General features: G+C 37.8%; 1 protein-coding gene across 7 annotated transcripts in view; it reads right to left on the reverse strand.

Annotated features, from left to right (window-relative positions):
• Positions 1 to 21,608, reverse strand: part of pde4ca (phosphodiesterase 4C, cAMP-specific a) — a 70,927-nt gene that overhangs the window by 19,004 nt on the left and 30,315 nt on the right. The window contains exons 1-2 of one of the 7 annotated variants that reach the window (XM_041803307.1): positions 7,862 to 7,896; positions 4,683 to 4,773 (exon numbers count right to left, since the gene is read on the reverse strand). The exons of 5 other annotated variants lie outside the window; for them this stretch is intronic. The gene's annotated coding sequence lies outside the window, so the exon portion shown is untranslated. Of the gene's footprint in view, positions 1 to 4,682; positions 4,774 to 7,861; positions 7,897 to 21,608 lie in introns of those variants that run through there. One more of the 7 variants, XM_041803308.1, reaches the window with a different exon arrangement.

A 21,608-nucleotide genomic window follows, 5' to 3' on the forward strand; every position in this document is an offset into this window, starting at 1 on the left:
AACTTAAAAAGTTAATCATCGGTATCAGCAGATAAACATTTCTGCCAATATATTCAACTGATACACCGTCTGTAAATATTGTCAGTACGAAAAAGCATACGATTATATCATATAATTATAGACTTGCCCAACAAACCTACGCTAGCTGAAGTCTTTTACCTTGTTTATGCAAGTTCCTTAAACTTTTAAGTACGTTCTATAGACTGAAGTTTGTTGAATATTTAATCTTCCACGCTCTCACCATTCACAGACACAGATTTGATTTAAGTACCCAAGACTTCCACAAATGCCTGGATCTTTGTTTTGGCCCAGGAGACGTGCATCCCTAATGTGGAGGTATTAAATTAAAAGTCACATGTCTACCTTGTTATGTAGAAAGAACAAAAACAATATGACTTATCTAATGGGGACCATGCATGTTCATACAAAATTGTTTGAAATAATTTATTGCAGCTTTCAGGGTTGAATAAACCCCAGCATTTAATAAAATGGCTGGTGAGTTTAGAAAAAATTTAGCAGAGAAGCAGCAATGATGTTTTTATGACAGAAATGTCATCTGAAGTAGAGGACTTCTCTTCTTCAGTCTATGGTATCAGCTTGAATTGTAAGCACAGCCACTGATGCAGGCAGACACCAGCACTGACGCTGACATGGAGGCTGTGAAGAGGCAGGGGAGAATGCAGGATCATATCCAAGTGATAGACAATGCCCTCTGGAGGATTTGAATGTTATAGAGCTCATCTGTGTGGTTCTGAGGGAAAGTGAAAATCGAATTCATTTAGCAGATCATTATAGCAGATCCGATAGTTAACAATATGTCAGAATCTTTCAAAGGAAACTTCTGCAAGCCACATAAGTTTAAAAACATGGTTCAATTGCAACATCTAAGAAGAAACACACTTCCTAGAGTCTTAGATTGTCACAGCAAGGTCACTGGTTGGTGGAGCCAGCTGTTACCAAGGAAATGTTTACCACTCCTGTGAACTTTGGCTGCCAATTGCTGCTACTCAGGTTTTTTACTAGACTTACTTCTGAACCATAGATGCCAAAAAATAAGCCATTACCATTGAGATTCATGGTGACAAAAGCTGGCACCACGTATGTCACCTGCCTACAGATCAGCCAATAGAATAATCTAAATGCAGTGGCCTGGTTTATACCTGTTGGGGGTAATCTCTATGCATATTTCTAACAAAATATGAAGAACTTAAATGACAAGATTTAGACCTACATTGGTTGTCAACATTTCAAATCACTATACATACACATAAGTTGCCAGCTTGAAAACATGGTCTGAGAGTTTAGCATTGATGGCATTCTTTAATTGCATTTGCACTGTTTTTTACATTCCTCACATAGTAAAGGTGCTCTGCATGCAAACATCCCATTCATCCTTTTTCCTACTCCCCCCTCCTCTCCTCCCCGCCACACTCCTAGGATGCTGCGTGAGGACAAGATGTTGGTGAGTTACTGACTATTACATAACAGCAGCAGCAGCAGAACAGAAGCCCCCATCCCTCCATTCATGTGACAGCTTCAGACACTGACTGCACTATACATAGGCACGGAAAGGAGTCTGAGGGAGAGCGGGAAGACAGCCAGCTGAAGGGTAAAATGGGGCAAGAAAAAGGGAGGGTCAATCATATTTCAAAGAGAGTACAGCTTGTTCTAAGTCATAACTGTATGCACACTGTGGGACTGGGCCAGTGTGGCTTCAGTGACAGTGTGCATGCCTCACACATGTATAAATGTGTGTTTAAATGTGTGAGTGTGCAACTGTTTAGAGGATTAATCTTTTTTGTAAAAAGGGAATAAAGCTGTTTTTGGTGCGAAATGATGCTACAGCAGTGCAACGTGCCACCTCCAACAACTATCACGTGAATGGTTTTGATCACTACACACATCATGCCTGATCAGTCACTACAGCTACACATGTAGCTGTAGTAACAGGTTTCTCTGAGTCTATAATGTTCAGTCCACTTAATGATGCTGCACCCCTGGCAGTAATCCTGCACACTCTGGCCATAAACTTGTTTCTATTTTTGTTTCTGAATCACGCTTCTGCCTGTATGCAGCTAAATTTAGCTTCTGTGTGCAGGGGGAATAGACCGAAAGAGGCAGCACTGCAGCTAAAAATAGACTTTCAGGTAGAATACAGAGCCCGTTCTCCCTCCCCTCGCTTCTCCCTCTGCATCGCAGAGCAGCACATTCTTCCCCCCATTCATGAATATGTATGGGTAAGTTTCTATTTGAAGCCAATGCTGAGCTAAATTTAGATCACAGATCAAAAATATCGCCTACGCCTTTATCTCGCTGCTTTTTCACTTTCATTTCTCTTCCCTCTCACTCAGGGGAATGACTACCCAGTCCTGACTTACACACGACACTGAACTATTTACCTTTTACTCAAAAAGAGACGTCCAATAGAATTACATCTATGCACGCTCTGCACATTAACACATGTACTGAGCATGATTCCCACCAGTGCAGTAATAATGATATCATGCAGCTTTTATGAGGTAAACAAAAATCTCCAGTTTACACCGCAGCAATAGCAGGAGTAGTGGTTGCCAAGGTAACTACAGATAGGGATCCAAATATTCAGCAAAACAATTCATTGAACAAGTAATCCATATGTGAGACATTTCATGTTTCTGCATGAAAGGCGTTTACGGTAGTTTTGTCTTTATCTGTTGATTTGTTTACCATAAAGTTGCTAATACTGAAACTTCTTTACAACAGTACAAAATAGATCACTATTGGATAAACTCAGGTTTATTTTTTAAACACACTGGGAAAAGTGATGGAGTGATATGCTCTATGTGTGAAACCCAACAGCTTCCATTGTGCTTTAGCTTTAGGCATACACTTCCCAAATTATCCACTAAATATGTAATCTGAGGTGTTTTGTCTTCGCAGGGGTCAAAGTTCAGCCTCCAGGCTGCGGTCCAGACAGGAAGCGCCCACAGAAGCAATGAGAGCCGATCTTTTAATACAACTCCATTGTCTTTATGTGTTTCACATACCAGCCAGTCGAACCCACCCATCTCTTCTCTCCACCTAACTCAGTCCTCCCTCTGCCCTCTCTTTCTCAGGCACGAGTGATATAAATAAACAGAGAAGAATTAAGCTTTTAAGAAATAATCCTGTTAACTGGCAGGGTGTTGTGTTTATAATATAGCTGATAAACATGTTGGTGAGTGATGTCTGATGTGTGTAGTTGCTGTCTATGAATGTCACTCTGTGATCAGGGTCCCTCTACTGGCCTGTGGTGGAACTAAAGGGGCAGACCAATGAGGATGGAGATGATGGATACATTTTTGATTCTTAGTCAGTTTGAGAAGAATCAATTCTTCTTAATATTAATTATTATTAATTGAAGAAGTAAATAAGTTATAACTAAACAAAAATAACTGCGATGACTACAGCCCCTAAATGTTAGATTTAGTTTATTTTCCTGATATTGAATTGTATAAAGTAACTTTTTTTAATTAAGACTGTTTATTTCACAAAAGCAGCAGCTCTGGGCTATGGAAATCCAACATTTCATTGTTTTTTTTAGAGTAGTTACAGGCCAAAATAAATAATTGAAGTGGATCCTTGTACCTTTGTTATTGTCTGTAACATTAGTTCCCAACTTTTTATTCCTCAAAGCCCCCCACCCAAAGCTTGTATCTAAGAATCTAAGAGCCAAAACAAGGAAAAAAGTGACATGCTACTGTCAAAATCAACACCAGTTTTTATTGTTTCACAGTTAAAACCGTGAAAGAAAAAGGGTCTTCATGTGTGTGTATACTACCGCCAGCCACAAAGGAGGCATTGAGATATTTTAAGTTCTATATTGCTGGGGTTGTAGGGTTGTCTATCACTGGTTTGACACTAAAATGCTACATCCTGGCTGCTGGAGAATGTGTGTAGGAGACGGATCTTTTATTTTGATTATTAGGGAGGGAAAAAAGTGTTTCATGTGTTTATCATGAGTCATATTTACTACTAATAACTTTTAGGTGGGTTTCTGGAAAAATGGTTAAAAAGTTAAATCATTTCTCAATAAACAGCTTCATTGTTAGTAATTTTGGGGTTGTTTAAGAGGCTGTATGGTTTTAAAGACAAAAGATAACCTAAAAATCACATCTTCTGTCCTCCCCACATTTTCTAGTTTTAATAATCTTTTGGGTGTGATGGGAAGGGCCTGATATGGCCCTCAGGCTGCCAGTTGATGATCACTGGTCTATGGTATATTTGCTAGTAGAGCTTTTAGACAGAATAGCTTTTAAACATAAAAAATAAACAAAATGTAAAATAAAATTGAATACGCATATTAATCAGACAGTTTAAGATATTAATATTTACCAATTATGTGCATAATTTTAATTTTAAAAATACAAAACAAGTGAGCTAAAAGTCATGAAACCTTTTATGGGATTGATTTTGGTTGAATAGATTTTAATTTGGTCCCTGTAAACACTTTGCTGTATCCGAACCTGCATAAAGGTCTAAACACGCACATAGACGCAAGCACACACAACTGATTACTAACTGTAGTCTAAAGAAAAAACTGGAGCCAACATTCCTGTGCATCCCAAAGCCTCTAACAACAAAAGAAAATTGCAAAGAGAGAGGTCTATCACAGTGTTTGTTACTTAAATGGCTTGCCGCTAAGAAGTGTGATTGATGCTAACCTGTCAGTGGCCCTGATACCTGACACCCCGCCTGCGTCACAGCCTGTCACAGCAACGTCAGTCCCATCTGGGGAGCATTAAAATACAGGAGCTACAGGGTAGAGTAAGCGAGAGAGAGAGAGAAAAGGGAGGGAGGGAGAGAGATAGGCCTGTAAACCAGGGCAAGCTGTCATCTGAACCTTCATTCATCATTCCCAGGCCGCCGCTGTGACACAACCAGAGGCAGAGTTTGTAACACCAAAGCCGACCCGCAGGACCTGCTCAACCATTTATTCCTCAAGACCTTTAAAAGAAGTCAGACAACATTAATACACGCAACACAGACCTCAAGGAGTGTAGATTGTTTTGTTTAACAAAGGTTATCCTTGTTACGTGGCAATGAGTTGATCAAGGCTATTCAAAGTAGATGAAAAACACCACCAAAAAAGGGTCAAACTCAAACTTTTACCCTGGAGTAGTGATTAAACATTACAATCTAAGGTATTACATGTCTGCACAACATCTGCTCATGACTCATGAAAGGTGTCACGAAGCAAACAAAGATCAGGATTGGCTTAGTGAGACCACAAAGTTCACACTAGAAGCAGCTGAGCGTCCACACCCTGAAGCTCAACACACAGAACAAAGTGAGCCAGGGGTGAACCACTGAGGTGGTTAATCTGGCCACATTAGAAGGCAGACTTTACGCACATTTTGTACGTGTGATTTAGGGTTTTACACAAGCGTGTGTGTTCTGGGATAAAAGGCGTCTGGTTGTTTTTGCTGTGGCTGCCCCCTCACACAGAGGGAGAACCACCCTGCTTGTTTGTTCTGCCCTTTCTTTATTTTCCTGTGACATCATATGGTTAAACCATGTGGCAAACTGATGGAAGTTGTGTTTGATTGTTTGTTCAGTAAACCTGTGTAACTTCACGATATCTAAACTCAGTGCCCTCCAGCTATGGCAGTGATAGAATCTCTAACAGCTACATGGTTTCCAGTTTGTCCTTGACTTGACTTTTGCTTATAGGAAGTAATTTTCCAGTAGCGCTTCATTTTAGTGGGCCCTAATTACCTAGTAATGTTATAGAATAGATTGTAATTATCCAGTAATTTCCTCATGAATATGGTGGTAATCAACTAGAAATAAGTTGGCATTTTACCAAGTAAAAACTAATTAATATTAAGGAAGTATTGACCTCCAGTAAATGAATTGTAATCCTTGTAATCTTGTGGCAATTCACTGGTAATTATGTGGTATTTTATCCTAACCCTAGCCTCTTGCCCTAACTCTAACCCTCGTGATATTTTGGCAATTCTCTGATAACTCGGTGGTATTTGACCCTAACCCTGATCCTAACCCTCTAACCCTAACACTAATCCTCGTAATATTGTGGCAATTCTCAGTAGTAAGATGGTATTTTCTCAATCAATTTCATAGAATTAAGCCAATAATTTTCAATATAAGTTGCTTGATAATTTCCCAGTAATACATTTATTTCTTTATACTGCAGTCAGCATGAATACACTGAGTATTCTCTCAACCCTGAATCAGCATTAAAATAGGAGACACATAGTTTATTTGTCTGTTGAGAGTCTTAAGCGAGGTTAAGCACAGCTTTGTGTTTTTAAAGTTCCTCCAAGGATGTTTTAACTGTTTAGTAAAGATATCAAAATTAAGAGTAATGTCCCATTATGTCATCAAAGGTAACTGAAACCATAAGCTTCACCATTGTCTTGTACAATTACGTCATTTTTCATGTCTGAAACTGCACGCAGGGGGTAAGTGTCAGATAAAATGAGTTACAGCATGCACCAGAAACATTTACAGCAAAGATTTTTGATACATTTAAGGGTGGAAAAATGGCTAGAAATTATTTTTACTGTGTTTTCTTCAACAGGGTGTGCCTACATCAGCAGACACTGAGAGATCGTTACTGGAACTTTAAGATTTGTTTTGGAATTATATCCCAGGAATAGTAAAGTTAGTCTTAGCATAAATATAAATCACAAGAATATGTAATAAAAAAAAAAAAATAATAATAATAATAAAATTAAAATAAAATCAAAACAGTCTTTATAAAGTCCATAAGTCTTTAAAGGAGTTCTCTGTCAAAACTTGTTTGGTTGAGAAATAAGTTCCTGAAAGTTGTAATGGTTGCCCTGCCTGGTGCATTGTATTCACTGGAGCAAATAAATTAACTTCTTATAGTAAAGTTTTGTATGAATTAAAGTGACTATTGATCGATCAATAAAACTATATTTATACAGCAGTTCTATACAAAGCATTGTAGCATAAAGTGCTTTACACAAACACAAATAGAGAAAAGAAAAACATGAAACAGATTATATAACTGATAAACTGCTTTTTTTTGTGGTATCCCATATATGTAGCTCAAAACTCGACTCAAATATAACAACAATATGTTTAACCTGCTGACAAGGACAAGTTTGCCAGTCCCTTTCTTTCTCTCAGCCCCTGTACCAATAACTAACCCTGAGTTTTGTCCTGTTTGAGCTAAAATGCAGACAAAAGGGCATCACAGGACCCTGTGTCATTCAGAGACATAGCAATGTAGAGTTGTGTGTCATCAGCATAGCTGTTGAAATTGATGCTGTGCCTCCTGATGATATTTCCTGGAGGTGACATATGAATGTTAAAAAGTTTAGGGCCTAAAATTGAACCTTGGGGAATGCCACATTTCATATCATAAAATTTAGAAGAGCGTTCCCTCCATACTCACATAAAATTGTCTTTCAGCGAAATAAGATTCAAATCAGTGCCAGATATGCCAACAAGACTATGGAGCCTATTTAAAAGAACTGTGTGGTCTTCTGATTCAAAGGCTTCACTCATGTCCAGTAAAACTAAAACAGAGGGCAATTTATAACCCATGTTGGGCCTGAGGTCATTGCCCATTTAAACTAGTGTTGTCTCTGTGGTGGGATTTTTTTTCCTAAAACCAGATCCATACATTTCATAAGTATTGTTAGAATTAAAAAAATCATTCAACTGGTTAAAAACAAGATTTTCAATTTTACTTAAAACAGCATATTCAATGTGTAAAGCAGTGAGCTGCAAATGGGCTGGTAGGAAGATTTCTTTATCACTTTCTTTTCTTTAACTTTTCACATGACAACTAAACAATTAAAAGACCCTTAAACTGCTCATTTTATCTGCGATGTGGATAACAGTTTACCTGATGTGTGCTGGTACAACTCTTGCATGGGAAGCAGCATGCATAAAAACATGAGAGCTGTGTCCGAGCCCACCCTCTCGGTCTCCCACGTCTGTTCAGACTAATCCTCTCCTTTAAAAACATGAGGGAAACGACAGTATACTGCTTAAATGGACAAAGTAAGACAGGACTCAGAGTTCAGCTGCTATGTTTTTCTCTTATGAATAGCAACAAAAAACAATAACCTATCAGTCCCAGTGTCATTTCACACCCAACAAAAACAGAGCCAGTATGTCACCCTCCTTAAACCCAGATAATAGCTAAGTACAGAGGTTATGAAACGGTGATCTCCATGTATGTCCATTGTTCAGAATCAGGCAAGGAAAAAAAACGGCTTTAAAAGAATGTGAGCAAATGAAGTGTTAGCTGACATAACAGACAGGCAGGAACAGCAAATCACTTCACTGACCTTTTTATAACGTAACTACGAGCTAAATAGAGATATGAGACTGTTGTACAGTCGGACGGGTTTGTATAGAGCCAGTGATGTAAAAAAGTCTGCTCTGTGTTTTCTGTTGACGGATTTTTCTGGATTCTTGCTGGTGATGGAAAAGGGTAAAACGTTATTTCTTTAATCAAGTCTGATATAATTCTTAATTTATACAACTGTCAAAGATAATTTAATACTAGAAATAATATTAGAAAAATGTAAATATGCTTTAAATCCTAAAAAGCTGGGGCATTGCAAATAAAACAGAATATAATTAATTATAAACACTGAAGCCCCAGGTTTGATTGAAAAGGGCACAAAGAAAGTTTATCAGATGTTGAGACTGATAAATTCATTGATTCTGGAAAGTTTCGTACCCCTTTTACTTTGATGCCAGCACCATGTCTGAAAAAAAAAGAAGAAGTTACCTGCTGATGGGTTAGTAACATGATTGGGTGTAAATATATCAGAGAGGCTGATTCAATATGAAGTCAACAGATAACTACGACTCTATTCTAGGCTTTGCTGGAAAATAGTTAATTGTTAATTCATCTTCCATAGTGTTAAATTTGACAGGTTTTATATTTCTGAGTAAATAGATTTGAAGTATTTTATTATTATGCAATGCACTTCTCATGCTTAAGAGAGATTGCAACCTCACATTAACCAACTGCGGCAAAGTACACTGTCTTTTAGGAACGATGGAGCAAAGAGACAAATGCAGAGCTAACATATGCCCTGAGCTGAACGTCTGCATTTCCTCCTTTATAGTTGATCATCCCCTGCCACAGGCAGCAAGTGACCAACTAAGTGGATAACTACACTCATGGTGCAGACGTGTTAAACATAAAAAACAACAATAATTCACCAGAAACATGAGCAAAGGAATCACAGCTGTGATCACTGTACAACTGGTGCCTTCTTAAAACAATTAAACACATATAAGAACATCTAAAACCATTTAAAACACATTTAACATGGCCCAAGGGCATGATGGGAACCTGCCCCAGATTTGAAATGGCAGTGGGCAGAGCTTAGATCATTTGACTCACTACAGGGAGGGATTAACACTGTGTGTTTAACTCTGAAAATTAATCACTCCAGTTTTTGCTGTGTGGTGGGTCGAGATGAAGGGTGTAGTGCTGTGATTGGTATAATTCTTGTAAGCAAGAGATGAACATGAGACCCATGTCCTTGACATTTGGACTCCAAACTTATTGAATTCATCCTTAAAACAGAGTGGACATTGGTGTAAAGCTTAAGAAAATCCCAGAAAGCATTCTTGAGATTATGCATTTACAGACAAGCGGTGCAATATCCTGGTCCTTTTGACCTCCAAATTCGAATCAGTTCATCCTTTAGTCAGATTGGACATTTGTGCAGAGTTTAAAAAAAATGCTTTAAGTGTTCTTCAGATATATCGCATTCATAAGAGTGACCAGTATTTACTTATGGATAGCCTAAAAACACACTGCCTTGGGCCTCTGCTATTGCCAATGCCGAGGTTCTTGGGCATTTATTCTAAAATAGTAAAAATACTACTTTCTGCATTTGATTCCTTATCTCTGTAGTATTTCAATCAAATGTGGGTTTTTCATCATCAGGGTCTGTTTTTAAAATATATCAAATTACATCCCAGCATTTTAGGAAATGACAGTGTAGTGAAATTCTGGATTTATGCCAATAAAAAACACCTTTTAATGTTTATTTAAAGCCAATCTGTAAATCAGACAAGTGTGAGTGCCTGTCATGGTTTGTTCTTTTCTTACCATGTTTAAATCAAGCCACCATGATCTAGTCTGAACAGTTTATTCTGCCAGGAACTTTGAAAAACTTAAAGACATACCTGTGTATTTGTGTGAGGTTGTGTGTGCTGTGTTACATACACATTTTACTGACAGTGCTACATCTCTGAAGGTCAGTCTTTCTCACAATCATCATTACATTGATAAGTTGAGTTTATCATATCTTAATCAGGGTGATTGTCCTTTAGAGAAAAAGGATGAAAAGGCAAAGTCACAATATTTCTACTTCAAATCATTAACCCATAAACATTTTAATTTCTCTTTTTCCTACAAAATATTCAGTAGTGTTTAAAGTTGCATAACTTCTTATCAGCTGAGAAAATTCAAACAATTTCACAACAGTCAGGCTGTTGAGATGGTGTTGCATCCTTTGTGTCTCTTCTTTAACAACAGCCTAGATTGTTAACGTTCCTTTGGTTCAAATACTGCTGCTTGTCTTTCCTTAAGTGACCTGTGAAAATTATCCTTGTTGGCAGGCTGCTGGATAATGTTTAGATAGAAAGTCCAGGACAGTACATACTGTGCTTGAGACCATTGTTAAAACATAAAGTGAATCATAGGTTGGATATACACAACAGAATATACCTTAAATAGATGTGCCAATTCCTGGAAAGACTCAGAGCAGGACGACACTGTTCTCTAACTGTACTGTAATGACACTGTGTGAAGAATAACAGTCAGAGCTATCGGCTGTGGTCATTTTAATAAACCTGAGTGAGATGGAGAAAAGATTTACAGTGAGTCAAGGATTTTTCCCTGTCTACCCACACACACAAAGCACTCCAGTATGTTATCCTCCAGGATCTTGTGGCAAAGAAAACAGCAAAGTATAAAGAGAAGAAGTGGAGGGAAATTAGTATAAATGGTTGGTCTGGAGATGAGAAGGGGGAAGTGAGAGGAGGAGAGAAAAGGTTCAGTAAAGTTCAGAAGCTGGTCTATTAAAGTGCCGTAACATGATCAGTGTGAGGTATTAACGGTGAAGGCTCCTGACGTGAGATGATACCATAGAAAAACATCAGACATCATGTGGGAAAAAACGAGGGAATAAATGAGCGATGACGACATTACTTAAACAAGCTGAGGCCTCGTACGCATGAATGTGGCTTTGTTGAAATTGCTTAAATTCATATGAAGAACCTGGACTGAGACAATAATTACATGCCTCTCCATTCTGAAAGGCATTTAGGATAAATGAAGACACATTCATTTGTTTTTCAGCATTTCCTTTTGTGACAGAGTCAAAGCAGTAATCACAAAAACACCATCATGATTGCTCAAGATGAGGGTTGTCACAAATCATACATTTGAATAGCAGTGTGACAAAAATAGAAGTCCTAGTCACCCAACAGCGGGTATTTATGAGGTTTGAATTAACTTCAAAAAAGTTAGGCAAACTTCTGCTGACAGTCTCTACTGGACAATTATGCTGGCAACATTTATTTGTGCAGTTTTGGACAACTTGTAAAAACATGACTATGATCTGTAGTTTTTACAAGTTTTGTTACTTTTCAACTTTCGATCTTTAAAATAAAGATTGTATCATTTTAAAGCATGCTGGGTTTAAAGTGTTTATACTTTTACTTAAGTTAGTGAAAAATGTAATGGATGACACCTTATCATCAAAATTGAACTTCCGTCAATACTTGCAATTCATTAATAAAGACATCGATCTATGGTATTGGAAAGTAATAAAGCTTTGGGAAAAAAAAACAAGATCTCCAAACATATTTTCAATCAGAAGCAGCTGTAAGCAAAAGGCTGATAGCCCTGCCGTAATTAAAAAAATATGTTGGCAGCATTTCAGCACAGAATTATTGCACATATTTTGATGCAATGTCAACATTGTTCACAAGTTTGCCGGCAATTTTTGGTTAATATTAGGTAGCTAGGATTTCTGTTCCCATTGCCATGGTATCAAAATAATTATCAACAACACTTTTTATTCATACATCTTGATCAAAATGTAAAATCTGGTCTTGTGACAACCCTTCTGCCGTGATCTCTCACCAAATTTTGCCTTTATATGCAGTGCATACAGAAAGTATTAAGACCCCCTTCACTTTTTGGAGTTTTGTTATGGTGCAGCCTGATGCTACAATAGTTTTAATACATTTTTTTCCCTTACTAATCTACACTCAGTATCCCATAGTGACAATGTTCAAAACAGAATTTTACACATTATTGCAAATTTGTTAAAAATGAAAAACTAAAATATCACAATGAAATAAGTATTCAGACCCTTTCTTCAACAATTAGTACAGCCTTGAGTCTTTTTTTAATCTGACCAACAAGCTTTGCATACCTGGATTAAGCAATTTTTTGCCACTCTTCTTCACAAATCCTCTCAAGCTCAAGGTTGGATGGGGGCCGTCCGTAGACAGTCATTTTCAGGTGTCTCTAGGGATCTGGCTGATCAACTCTAGAACATTCACAGAGTTGTCCCTAAACCCCTCCTGTGTTGGTAAACCTTCAACCCCATCTGAGGTCCTGAGCACTGAGGAACAGGTTTTCATTGTGGATATCTCTGTACTTTGCCCCATTAAGCTTTCTCTCAACCCTGACCATTCTCCCTGACTAGGCTCTGTTGCTGAGAAACACTCCCATGACATGATTCTGCCATCACCATGCTTTGCTGTTGAGATGGTACTGGGCAGGTGATGAAAGGTGACTGATTTCCTCCAGACAGTTCAATCTTGGTTACATCAGACCAGAGAATCCTGTTTCTCACAGTCTGAGAATCCTTCAGGTGCTTTATTGAAAACTCCAGCTGTCATGTGTTTAGCACTGAGGAGAGGTTTCAGTCTTGCCGCTCTGCCATAAAGCTCAGATCAGAGAAGGGCTGCAATGATGGTTGTCCTTCAGGAACTTTGTCTCATCACCACATTGAATCTCTGACCATCGGGTTCTTGGTCATCTCTCTTACTGAGCTCTGACCTCATGGTTTGGTTTTTGCTCCAATATGCATAGTCAGCTGCGAGGTCTTCTATAGACAGGTTCGTGCCTCTCCAAATCATGTCCAATCCAATTTACCACAGGTGGACTCCAATGAAGGTGTAGAAACATCTGCATCTGTGCTAAAGGAATCTGAATACTTATGTCAATATGCTTTAACATTTTTTTATTTATAAACTTGCAAAAAAATTTTAAGTTCAGTTTTCACTTTGTCATGATGGGATACATAGAAATGCACACAGGCACATGACTGCACAATTATTCCATCATACTAAAAACTATAATTCTTATGGTTATGTCTGGAAACGCTGTTACTGGACGGTAAAGTTACAGAGTTTTAGCAGAGCTTTGGTCCATTAAGCCTGTCACACTGCAAACACTCAGACACAACTCACTTCTGAATGACTGAATGTCACAAATGACCCAGAACCAGAAACTGCCGGTACGTGCTTGTGTCCATGCACTAACGTTAAGCCTGAATAACATCCCACATTAGTGCAGTACGTGTGTGTACGTGTGTGTAAGGCATGAAACTTAACACCAGCAGACCTGCTCCTCCTGTTCATGGGGCAGATAAATGAGGGTCCACGCTGCGCCTGTGAGGGCCAGACCACCATAAGAAGCCACTGACGATTTAAGAAATGCTTTGGAAATGCTTCCAGGCACATTTATTATGACAAAATGCTTTTTGGCTGTGTCACCTCCCCCTCTGTGCCAGAACCAGAGAGAGTTATGCTCTGTGGAGGGCACAGGATGGCTTATATAGTTTCAGCAGATTCATGCTGTGCAATTTAAAACTCGGTTTAATTCACAGCTGACACATTAACCAAGCAGATTTACTCACTAACTGACCTTTGGCATCAGTGGTGCGTCACTATCACAAAGACAAGAGTTTACGCACTCAAACTTATCTTGTACAAGAAATAATAAAAAGCTTCTTGACAGGATTTGGAGTCTGAAATATCAGACTGTGTCCAACATTCACACTTTAAGATTTTGATAAATCAGGCTGAACTGATGGGAGGGAGAGTATTGCATTTCTATTAAAGACACTGCTAAGACTCAAGCTTAGTTACCTCATTCACATTCACCCTGCCAAAACTATCGTCCCTGTAAGACCCTTAATTCATTACAAATTATTCTATGCATAAATCACACTCGCTCACTCCCAAACACCCAACAAAGCCCTTACATTTGTATTTTAGCTGTCAGAGGTTTATTTAAAAGTAATCTTTCAGGACTTTCCATTGCTTGCCTGGTTGTCATTCATGATAAATGGTTTGTGTCACTGTTGCTTTTTGTGCTCTGTCCTCTGCAGACAGCGTTGAGAGAAATTAGATCAGCAGGCTGTGGACACAGAGCCGGCTATAAATGGTGGGAGAGCAGAGGAGAAAACATAGCTCAAGGTAATGGAGGTAATTAACTGCAATTTCATTCAAAATGAGACACCAGGAGACTGCTTCTTAGATTCTTTCTGAAGAAAATAACTGTCATTCTAATTTATCATTCAAAATAAATAATGATTATAATATTTTTGGACTTCACTTGAAAAACAAGAGTCCTAAGCCATGCATGCAGGTTTGTAAAGTTGTGATTAGATTTAATAAGACTCTGAGCTTAATGCTTACATGTAAACATAAAAATACAGTCTTAACAAAAGTCCATTTAGGGTTGACTGGATATGTAGTTTCAATTATAGAAATAGCTGAAACAATGCTATGAGTGTATTCTGGTCAGAAACTTTCCTTACATTTAACATGCACAAACAAAGTTTGTTAAAAGCAAAAAAGTTTAATTCAAACAACAGCAACTACATTTTCTACTTATTTAAAGGATGTGCACATTGCATGTGGAAGAGGACCACGAAGTGGTCCGTGTTGTAAAATGGTTGATTTTTAGTCAAATTTAAGGCAAAACAGTAAGATTTTTATTTGTTTTGCATAGGAAGAAGCAAACGTGATTAGAATAAAAGCAGTTTTCAGGATTATGCAAAAGGAAAAGGAAATACCAAAAGAGTAACTTTTATCATTTAAGGAAAATAATTAATGCTTATTGTTTGAACTCATTATCAATTAAATAAAAAAAAATATATAGTTCTTTTGTCCTGTAAGCTGCTGCTGCTGGCAGTCTCTGATATTTTTGTTGTTTGAGATGCCAAAAGATAAAGTAAATTATATCAATTAAATGTCAAAAAAATTATTCAAGCAAAGTAGATTTTATGCAACAAACTAATAAATATCATGGAGGGATCAAATTATGTTTTAAAGTAAATAATGGATTCAGGCATGAAAACTTGTTGGTCATTTTACTAACCTGGTCAAAATTTTAAACAGAGGGGTTTTTTTCTTCGCATTTCGAGGCTTACATGAATGGAATAAAACTCATCTTAAAGTATAAGGCATTAAAAAGAAACAAAATTTTTGTTATATTTCATTTATTTTTTTTCAGTTTAAGCCAGCACGTACTCTGAGATCCTTGGGCAGGGGTCTCTTAGCTGTCCAAGGGGCCCGGCTGAAAACTAAAGAGGACAGGGCATTTTCGGTCCTGGGGGCCCAGGCCCCTGGGGCTTCAAAACACCATGCCTGAGGAAATTAGGTTGGCTGAGTTAGTGACCTCTGCAAAAATCTCTGCTAAAGACATACTTTTATCGAAGAGCCTTTCCTTATTTTACTTGAGTTTGAACTGCTTATATTTACCTGATTTCATTAATGTTTAAAATCTTTTTGCCTACACCCACTTTGCTGCCTGGTTTTACTAATGTTTTATCTGCTTTGTTGTCTCTGCTAGTTGTTAAGCATGGTTTTACTCTGTTTTAAAAAGTGCTCTATAAATAAAGATTACTATCATTATCATAACAAAACTTGATGTTGAAAATAATCACTGTCAAACCGATGACAATTTTAATTGCCATTAATGTCAGATTACTTGTGATTAACCATGATTTAAATTCTTTTTAAACATGTGAAACACATTTTGAAATTCCACTATTTCACATGTAAAACTGCTTTTGTCTCATTACCTCTGCCAAGGAGGTTATGTAATCGGGTGGGTTTGTTCGTTTGTTAGCAATATAACTCAAAAAGTTGTAAATAGATTTTGATGAAATTTTCAGGAAATGTCAGAAATGGCATAAGGAAGAACTGATTAGATTTTGGGAGTGACCCGGACCACTGTCTGGATCCAGGAATTTTTTAAAGGATTCTGTACTATTGGGAGATAGGGCTAATGGTGGAGGTCTGTGCTGTTACCACTTTACACCAGGAGATGGCAGACATGAGTAACTTCAATCCCAGCAGCATTTGTGGGTGTGTTTCTATTCAAAGTTTTGGAGTTTCTAGAGTTTGAAAGACACGTGCCCGGTCGAGGAGACGAGTCGGAGCGTAACAGAGAGAAAGACAGCCAATTGTAGCAAGAATACTCACAATGCATGGAGGAATAGAGGAATATTCACCCTCTGCCATGACTTCCAGTCGTCCAGTGAGACCATGGGTGAGATTGTCAGTGCATCTGTTGGCACCAGCAGGCAATGCTTCTACTCTGACAGTCCACCCATAGCAAAGCCAATGCTTTGCCTCACTACGTGTCCACCTCACTGGGGAGAGAGTAATTGGCGAATGCCATGGTGGGGGGCACGTGGGGATGGATCCAGGAATTTTTCAAAGGATTCTTCACTATTGGTAGATAGGGCTAATGGCAGAGGTCTGCACTCTCTGAGTGCTTTTCTAGTTTTTTTTTATTGTCTTTAAAAGGTTAAAAAGGTTAATCTACTTCCTTCTTAGAAACAGACCACCTCTTATTTGAAAGAAAATAAGGAACTTTGTGTGACCAAAAAAAGAACTTTCTATGGATTGCAGAGGAAACAAGGGAACAGAAAAAGAGGTCAATATTTGATAACACAAGGTGAAGATGACTTTTGACTCATCTACTGAGCCATCAGTTAATTTTTTAAGTGAAAGGAGATATTTAGGAGCAGTGGTGGACTTATTTTACATCCTTGTTTCCCAACTTGGGATCCAGGACCCCTTGAGGGCACTAGAGAATTCAGGGGGAAGTTAAATAAGATTTACACAAACTAACTAAAAAAATGATAAACCACTTATTCATAGTTAATACAAAGGTCTTTGGAAGGAACATTTGGGTTCAGGGCTATTGAGTTTAGATTTTTTTAAATTAAAAGAATTAACGTTGATGTTAATTTTTGACTGCAACATATAATGTTTTCTTGCGTATCAGTCCAAAGGGGGATCAAATTTTCTTTGATACAACTGAGTGGTGGCTCAAAGGAAAAAAGTTGGGATCCCCTGTTTAACATCACTGTGGCTTTATAGGAGATGCTAACATAGTTTAATTAAAGTGTGCTAAAAGTGACAATAATGCTTGCAGTTAATCACAATTTTTAAAAGTATTATGGAAGTTAATTAATCACAATTCATGCATACATGCTGACAGCCCTATTGAAAATGCAAAACTACACAACTACTGATTTTTTTTAAACATATTCCTAATCTGATTTTTTTTCTGACAGTGTAAACAGCACAAGCCATATTGAATCAGATCTTTTCATATAATATACAGGCCTCCCTTATATGTGGAACTAAACCAGATACATATCTGATCTATTGATATTTGACTGCAGTGTGAACAGCCAAAACAAAAATAAGATCTAAGTAAAAGATCAGAATTGAGCATTAAGATCTGCAGCGTGAACGTAGTCCAACTTATCAGGGCAAAGATCGAGGTAAATTGTCAGAATCATTTTCAGTTTAACAAGAAAAATAGCTATGGTGGGATTTTTTTTTCAGTCTGAAATGAAAGTGGGATGTTAAGAAAGTTTATTTAATGGAAAACTGATGGTGTCACAGAGAAACATGAATGCTACAATCAAATACGATGGCAGTTATATAAGATGTTTCACTGGAAACTGATCCCAAATGTCAAACCGTGGTTTCACTAGAGTAAAAACCACATTCATTGACCAATGGCATCAGGACCAGCTGTACCAAATTTCTGGTTTTCCATCAGAGCCATAAGTTTGATTGACCAATCTATAACATTATCCTAAGAGCCGCTCTGCTGTGTGGATAAGATCCCAGGTTTCTCCATGTTCATCTTATCTGGCAAACACTACTAAATCAAATGTATGTTACAGACAGCCTTCACAGCCTGAGGCAATTTCAGGTTCATAAAAGTGAAATGAAAGGATAAACGTATGCAGCCCACCACATCAAAGACACTAAGCTGTTACTGTACCAGGCTTTCATAGAGAATCCTCTTATCTGTCTTCTTAGAGGAAAAGCAGGTGTTACATTTACAGCTCAGAGCTGAAAAGAGAAACCAATAACTGCTTCGCCACTGGGCAAAGTAAAACGTCAGTGCTTATCATGCAACATGGTATGTATAAAGAGCAGATGCATTCAACACTTCAATTTGTGTGGTATCTGTTGTACTTGCATACGTGCAAAAACATGCAATCCCACTATAAATATCCATCTAAGGAGAAAAAGCTGCGGTTTTCCTGCTGTCGTCGTCAGCGGTTAACAGAGATAATTGCGCTTTAAATCATGCACCAAAGGCACGCGAGATGCTCTGGGTTTGGTGTCTAATGTCAGATTTATTTCCTTACTCCCACTTCGGTTCTTTTTGTCAGCTTTTTTCATGTCTGAGTAGAATATTTCATAGGTTCTCCTGGTCAGCATGTCTGGGTGATTACATCAGTTTTACTAGTTTGGCGCTCTTCTTTATGTAGATATATACAAGGAGGGAAGAGAGAAAAAAGACAACAAGAAATAAAAGAGTGGATGAATAACAAGATGCTTAGATTTACACTTAAAACTTAGGTTGTTAAAATGTTCAATGCCTTCTTCTTTTTTTCATACCACATGTTAACAGAATACTATTTTTGTTATTTTATGATTTATAGCATTGAAAAGCACCAAAGCTTCAAAATAAAATTCTTTTCTTAGGACAGACCTTTAGGAAAGGAATAAGTCCATTAAAGATTTCAAGCAAACTCCTATACAGTCCAAACTGCACAAAAACATCAAGAATGTTTCAGTAAGCAAGTTCTGGAAATAAGAAACTTGAGAAACAGTCATAAATATGATCAGATTTTTTAGTTTGTCATGTTGAAGTTGAACCTTTTACTGATCATCTGATAATCTTAAATACAGACTCAACTTTACAAGTGCTGACTTGTGCTATTTGCGATATAAATAGATTCTCAAAAGGGGCTCTGATAAGGTGTCCCTGCCTGCGTGTGCTCCTCCATGAAAGAAACACCAACCGTATTCTCCCCTCCATCAAATCATGGGAAGATCTGCCGATAAGCCCATGACCCCCATCCTTCACTGGTCATCTTAAACATAGGCAGCCGCTCTTCAAACTTGAAGCTAAATCTATCTGAGAGCATCATTTATTATCCAGATTAGGAAAAAGTCTTAGCAGTGATGTGTACATACTGGTCTCATATTTCCATACTTTTGCATTAACCCTGATATTCTCCCAAAGAGGGCAGTTATACTTGATCAAGGGGTAAAACCAATAACATTAGTTGTGTGGGTCTGAAGAGGAATTACATAGAAAGGACAAATGCCCTTTAAAATCCCCCTCATTAGCACAAATGTTCTGCATTACATCTGATAAACACAAATCCTGCCTGAGAAAGAAGACAGAGGACCACAATGTAAACAAGACTTTATCTCTGAGTCCTTCTTCACAGCCTCCCCGCTGGCACTGAGGATTATGTGTAAAGCTACAAAACTTATGTTGGACTTTTCCTGTGAGAATATTTCTGTGAAGGACACTGAAGTGGCTCTTTCACATGATATGACTGACCGCAAAGAAAAAGAGAGGAAAGGAGGACAGAAAGAGGTGTTCAGAGAAGTAAAAATGATATAAAACCACAGGTGAAGTCCATCTATTCTTATTAAATGTTATTTTTATCAGGGAGACTAAACATCTGATAAAAATTTTTGATTTGTTCCTTCCTTAAACATATCAAGAAATTTAAAGTTTATGACAGAAATCTTAGGAGGCCCTAAGAAGACATGCATCCATGCATTTTATTTTGTTCCATTTTCCCATAATGAGGAAATAATGTCTGTAAAATCTCACCTAATTTTTTTTCCTTATCTCTGGATAAAAAATACATTTCTTTATGTTGAAATTAGTTAAATGCAATTGTTGTCATGATTGATCTCCAGTGTTTTGGGGATTTTATGTATAGATTGTTTTTGTGTTGGAGAGGAGGGTTTTTTGTCACTGCAGACTGGTTGGTGAGGGCAGGAGCACTTGCAGTCACCGTTGCAGCTCAACAGGCATTACAGCTGAAGTCACTCTTTGGGCAATCAACCACCTCGTGTTCAATCTTCAGATGTGAGAGTATTCCTTCAGCTTCTTTAGTGGTAACCTAATACATTTTTTTTAAAATCTTAACTGATTTTTTCAATGTGAGGGACAGCACACATGTCAAAAAATAATCGCTGATTTTACCATTTTGTTCATACAGTGCTGTGAAAAAGTATTTGCCCCCTTTCTGATTCCTGTTTTTTTGCATATTTATCACACTTAAATGTTTTAGCTCATCAAAACAATTTTTATATCTTACAAAGACAACCCAAGTAAATACAAAATGCAGTGTCTGAATAATTATTTAATTTAATCCAAGCCTATCTGACCCTTTGCGAAAAAGAAATTGCTCCCTTGTCAAATTATGAGTTATCTATGATTAACCACAGTTTTTGGAAAGCTGAGTTCAATTTCACTGGCCCCAGCCAGGCCTGATTACTGCCAGATATGTTGGATCAAAAAATCACTTGCATAGAGGCTGTCAGACAAAGTGAAGTAGGCTACAAGATCTCAAAAAAGAAACGCATCATGACACGATCCAAAGAAATTCAAGAACAATTGAGAAACAAAGTGATTGAAATCTATCAGTCTGGAAAAGGTTACAAAGCCATTTCCAAGGCTTTGGGACTACAGCGAACCATGTTCAGAGCTATTATCCACAAATGGAGAAAACTGGGAACAGTGGTGAACCTTCCCAGGAGTGATCAGCTGACCAAAATTACTCAAAAAGTGCAACGACAACTAATCCAGGAAGCAACAAAAGAACCTAGAACAACATCCGAAGAACTGCAGGTCTCACTCGCCTCAGTTAAGGTCAGAGTTCATGACTCAACCATGAGAAAGACACTGGGCAAAAATGGCATCATGGGAGAGTTCCAAGGCCAAAACCACTGCTGACAAAAAAAAACACAAAGGCTCGTCTTACATTTGCCAACATACATCTTAATGATCCCCAAGACTTTCGAAGAAATATTCTGTGGACTGATGAGACAAAAGTTGGACTTTTGTCGGCTGTTACATGTGGTGAAAAAATAACACAGCATTTGATAAAAAGAACATCATGCCAACAGTCAAACATGGTGATGGAAGTGTGATGGTCTTGGGCTGCTTTGCTGCTTCAGGACCTGTACCACTTGCTGCGACTGATGGAACAATGAACTCTGCTGTCTACCAG

The sequence above is a fragment of the Cheilinus undulatus genome, linkage group 13 (genome assembly GCF_018320785.1).
Source record: "Cheilinus undulatus linkage group 13, ASM1832078v1, whole genome shotgun sequence".
In the NCBI taxonomy this organism is placed as follows: Eukaryota; Metazoa; Chordata; class Actinopteri; order Labriformes; family Labridae; genus Cheilinus; species Cheilinus undulatus.